A 5,917-nucleotide genomic window follows, 5' to 3' on the forward strand; every position below is an offset into this window, starting at 1 on the left:
ATTTTACGGTCCATCCACATTGGTCGCTGAAGCAAACCAACACATAGCTGTCCAAAATTTTTTGTTGATTTAATTTATATAAGAAAAGCAATGCTATAAATATTACAACAAGATATAAACTGCTTATAATTATGTATAAGATACAATATAAATAAAAATGTAATAGAGAAAACAATCAGATCATAGAGTAAGCATTCAAATACCTTTTCTTATCCGATCTTTTCACTCGAAAATTGAAGTTGTTCTTTATTTTATATTTAGTCATTACAGCAACGAGTGTTCCTTTGTCCTTATACAAATGCGCAGTCTTCACTTCAGTACTATTGGAATCAGTTATGTAATTCGTAGCATTTAATTCTGGAATATAATCAATGTCACAAATTCTCGACTCGATCAGAGCAAGAACTTCAGTATCTCTTTCGGTACCTTCCACACATACGACTTCACCTGATGACCAATCAAAATTACATATCTCCCCAACAATTTTGTCAGTTGTATCAATACAAAGCAGATACATGTTAATTCCATATGCATTCTTTTTTACTTCGAAATAAGGTTTCACACCCATGTCGTTCTTGATTTTCAATGGACATGAGCTTCCCTCGACAATTTATCGTATTTCAATATCCTTTGTAATAGTGTCAATCTCAAGTTCTGATAAAATCAACGTTTTCAGTTCACAAATGAAATGGAATGGCCAACAACAATTCCATCAACTTTGTAACCTTCATAATTAACATCGCTTACCCAAATTCCAGAATGCCGCAGCAGAATTGAGATATTCATCTTCAAACCTTTTTTTTTTATTTCTTAGAATGAAGATCAACTTTTACAAGAATAATTTTGATTTATGAAGCTAATCTAATTTAAAATTTAAATTTACTAATCAGTTACGCAAATTGTAGAGCATGAATTGCGTGATTTCAGTTAATAATAACAGAAATCACGGTAATTATCCTAATTAATCGCAGCAGATGTCAAATATGATGTATCAGGACTTATGTATCCCGTGTCATTTGGATGTATCCCGCTTCCTTGAATTTTAAGGAATTTTTAGTAATTTCAATTCTAAAAGGGATAAAAGGTTATTTTGTATTTATAATATGTGGTTCCTATAATTTATACTTATTTTTTTCTATTTACAGTTTCATTTTAAAATTTAATTTTTTTTGAATTATTGTGGTAGTTAATAAACTGTCAATCACATTTTTGGTGAAAAGGTGAAACAGGTTGTTTTTAAATAATGATATAAAAGTAATTGTTTTAAATTGTATTTTTAAGTTGTTATTTAATATGGTCGTACAAAATTAGAATTTAGATAATAATTGTAATTATTTATTTTATTATTTTTTATTTATTTATTTTAAGATAAATACAAATAAAATAAAAGATTATCAACACAATTTTTAGTGACTTAGGACTAGGCTTGGGCGTTCGGTCGGTTCAGTTCAGTTCGTAAATATCGATTCGATTTTTCGGTTTTCGGTTTGGCCAAATATGAAATCAAACAAAATCAAAATAAATTCGATTTGGTTCGATTATTATAAATTCAATTCGATTTATTTCAGTTCGATTTTGATTTAATCAAATTTAATACAAAAAATGGTAAAATGGTCATCGTGATAACTAAATATCGACTCAATCAGTAATAATAAAAAAAACTATCAAAAGTCAAGAAAACATCACAACAACACTAGAAAGTTCAACAAACTTGTGTCCATCACTAAAATAGAGTTAGTTACAAACGAAAGTCATCATTATCTGGCTCATTGCAACTTCCAACAACAAAGAGATTTAGAAAACCAACAAAACATCGTTGCAACTTGCAACCGCCATTGCAATAGCTCCCAAGTTCTAGCAGATAGCAACCAAGAAAATAACAAAACATTGTTGGACCTGCGGGAAAATAGAAGTGTTCAGACAAATGATCTACATTTCATAATAGAATATTTAAAACTATCAAGCAAGTTATGTAAAAAAAGTTCTTTACTTACTCGTTACCGCACATCACTAGTTGATAGTTGAACTTACAAGCTGCAACTATATATCAATTATACTAGATTCAGTCCCTCTACAAACAAAATTTAAAAAAATATGAAAGAATTTGTTAGTTGTTATGAAACACAAGTGACAAAATTTTTTTCAATATAGTTAATACAAATATCAAATTCTTATCAAGTTCAAGTTGTTCAAGATACTCTAAATCTTCCTCAATATTGATTGGAAAAGACTCACTTCTAAGTCAATCTTGAACACAAATAAGAGATTGCACAATTTTAGGTGTTAATGAACTCCTAAAGGGATCAAGAACACGACCTCCTGTGCTGAATGCACATTCTGATGCGACACTTGAAATGGGAAACACATTAAGAACCATCTCCGCGAGAATAGAAAATCTTGGCTTATTAACTTTCCAGCACATTAATATATCAAAGTCATCACTATCTGGCTCAATATCTTTCGCAAGATATTTTTCCAATTCTGATTTATTACCTGAACTTCCACTAACTTCTTTATGCTTCTCAAATTGTTGTTTCGTTCTCAATCTTTCTCTATTTACAAAGTTGCCACAACCACTCACACTAGATATACTTGATGAATTGTCAGATGAAGTAGGTGAAGATGGTACATGTAAAGAGCTTTTTGGGGATTTCTTGACATAATACTCAAACAGTTTGTTCATGTATTTTTTCACTTCTAAACATAGCTTTTCCCCAACTTCTTTTCCAAACATATCCACAATTGCAAATGAAACATAATCAAGCTTGTTACGGGGATCCAATACAGATGAAATAAAGATCATCTTGTTCATTTTTTGTAACCCCAATACTTTTTGAACTTCTCATTCATACTTTCCGCCATTTCTTTCAAATTACGATCTTCATTTGTCATCATCTCTTTCAAAATAAGATTAAGTTCAGCAATTTCAACAAAGTGTGTATAGTTAGTGACATAATTAGAACCAGAAACCTTCTAAGTAAGTACATAAAAAGTTTCAAGAAATTTCACCATTGACCTCACATTTTTCCAGTCAACACTTGAAAGAATATTTGCAGTAGTTCCATCTTTAACACTAGTTCCATCTTTGTTTTCAGAAGAATCAGAACCAAAGGTACGAAGATGATTCAAGTATCCAATATCATAAAAACTATATCTTTTAAATGCAAGCTTAAAATGTTGTGTTATATCAAGCATCGAATATGTAGAGTTCCACCTAGTAGGAACATCGAAACATAATAATTTTTTAAAAGTTATCAATTCAGATTCACAACATTCTTTAAACTTTCCAAGTCTTGCGGGAGATTGTTTAATGTATTTCACGTCTTGTCTCACTAGCTTGACAGACTTACCAATTTCCTTCAACCCGTCTTGCACAATAAGATTAAAGATATGTGCCATACACCTCACATGAAGATGGTCACCATCCATAATGTTAGTTCCCTAATTGCTCAATTTTTTAGACATTTCTTTCACAGTAACATCATTAGAACTAGCATTATCAATTGTAATAGTAAACACATTATCCAAACCCCATTCAAGCAAACAATTAGTAATGCAAGCCTCCATATCCACGCCCTTATGACTAAAAATAGGACAAAAATTTAATATTATTTTATGCAAAATTCAATTTCTATCTATAAAGTGGGCTGTCAAACACATGTAGTTTATTTTATGTATAGAGGTCTAAGTATCTGTTGTAAGACAAACTCTTGGACGTGCTTCTTTGAAAACCTTCTTCAAAAGTTTTTTTTCTTCAAGGTATAGTTCAAAACAATCTCTTGTCACAGTTCTATGAGAAGGAATATGAAATTGCGGCATTGTAACTCTCATGAAGTTTTTAAAACCCTCTTTCTCAACAAAACTAAAGGTAGCTCGTCAACAACTATCATTTTGGCTAAAGCTTTCCTACTTTGTGCTTGGTCAAATTTCCAAGTGCTAATGACCCCTTCCTTTGCTCCCGTTGAAGATGGTAGAAAATTAATTAGATTTTGACCTTTATCTACGGTGTCACGAGGAAATTTAGGACATGTTCTCATATGAGTATTCATTGATGACGTACCATTAGATGATGTAGAAGCTGCATAAGATTTGCACAATACTTGCATTTGGCTTTACTAGCTCTATTTTCATCGATGAACTTTTCAAAATGCTTCCAACAATTAGATCTAGGTTCCATGGTTTTCTTTTCTTTGAAGTATCAACATCAACTTCAACCTCACTTGGAGATGAGGTGTAAGGTATGCTCTCATTTGAAGCTCCACTTTCACTTCCCTTACTTTCAGTTTGTGCCATCTATACAAAAGTGAAACAAACAACAAAAACAATAATCAACAAAGTTACAAGGATCAGGATTTGGGCATCTTGATACATTACTTCTTTTTGCCTAATAGTGCTACTGAATCTAGCTAGCCTTCTCTTAAACTTACATGTGCAGAAAAGGGCAAAAGGCATAAGTAATAGACAAATAGTATATGAAGTAAACTTACATGTGCAGAATACTGAAAAGGGCAAAAGGCATAAGAAAATGGCAAAAGGCATAAGAAACTTACGAGTGACAAAAACGAGAGATGAGATTTGAGAGATGAGTGAGAGTGGTGGTTGTAGCGAGCCGGAGGGCGGCGACCGACTGGCGACTGGCGAGTGCTGCTGGATGCTGCGGCAGTTGGCCTGCGTATCTGCGTCAGCGTCACTGCGTGATAGGCTGATAGCGTGGCGGCTAGCGGAGTGGCCGCTGGCGGCGTGACTGGTAGCGGACGACGGTTGACGGTCAGCGATAGTGGCAGACTGGCAGTGGACGTGTTTGGTGTTTCAAAGAAGGTTTCACTTTCAAAGAAAAAGGTTTCACTTTCAGTGTTAATTTAGGGATTTCATCAATTTAGGGAAATTGGCTTGGAGCTTGGGTATTGGGTAACTGGGTTATGGGTATTTGGGTTAGGATTTAGGAATTTGAATAGTTGGTTTTGGGCTGAGTGTAGTTGGGCTTGGGAGGATTAGAATTTAGGAATGGGTTATGGGGTAATAACAAATAACCGACCGAAATAATCGAAAAATCGAAACAAAAATTAAAAATAATTCGATTCGATCGATTTTTCGGTGTGAACCATATTATGCCTAGGCCTACTTAGGACGGCTTAATAGTCAATGAATAATACAAAGTTATGAAACTATTTTATTCGAAACTATTTTTTTTCATTAATGATTTATAGACTATATATAAAGATATCTTTTTTTAAAATAATTAAAAAGATTAAAATATATAAATTATGCATAAGCAAATTATGTGAACTAATTTTGATTGTACACAATTTTTTAAAATAATGTTTTGTTATATTTCTTAAATTGAATCTTTTCATATATGATATATCGATATTATGACATGTATATTAATGTAATAAAATAATTTAATTAATTATTTATATCTACGTTTTTTATATTTTTTATTTTTTGTCAATTGGTATTTCATTTATTTTTCGGTCAATTACCATTGTTTTTATTGTTGTATGTGTTAAATAGTTAAAAAAATTTAACTAAGTTATCTATATTTTAGGAATCGTTATTGCCTTTTCCGTAACTCAAAGTTAAAAAATAACAACTTTAACATAAATTTGATCCAACTAAATTTAAAATAATTAATCACACGTGTCTTTGTGTGTTGTCAAATATAATTTTATAATTTTGTTTTTAAATTTAAAATAATGCTTTTTTGTGGTGTACACTGTTTTACTGCTCCTAAGTCCTATTGTATATAGAATTATTACTATTATTAGAATAGAATAGATTTATTTTTTTAATATCGTTATATTTTATTAATTTAAAGTTCAGAACGGCTGGCTTATTTTTTTTAAAAAAAAATTCCAAATTTGTTATTTTTTACTATGCTTTCCACAATATGTGGGAATCTACCACATCCACATTG

General features: G+C 31.4%; 1 long non-coding RNA gene across 1 annotated transcript; it reads right to left on the reverse strand.

Annotated features, from left to right (window-relative positions):
• Positions 1-1,635: 1,635 nt before the first annotated feature.
• LOC112940961 (uncharacterized) lies at positions 1,636-5,522 on the reverse strand. Its single transcript, XR_003245799.2, has 4 exons — positions 4,551-5,522; positions 4,061-4,293; positions 1,995-2,071; positions 1,636-1,896 (listed from the first exon to the last, which is right to left on the reverse strand). It is a non-coding gene; the product is annotated as an uncharacterized lncRNA (long non-coding RNA).
• Between the last annotated feature and the right edge of the window lie 395 nt (positions 5,523-5,917).

This window comes from Solanum lycopersicum, chromosome 2, assembly GCF_036512215.1.
Source record: "Solanum lycopersicum chromosome 2, SLM_r2.1".
Taxonomy (NCBI): Eukaryota; Viridiplantae; Streptophyta; class Magnoliopsida; order Solanales; family Solanaceae; genus Solanum; species Solanum lycopersicum.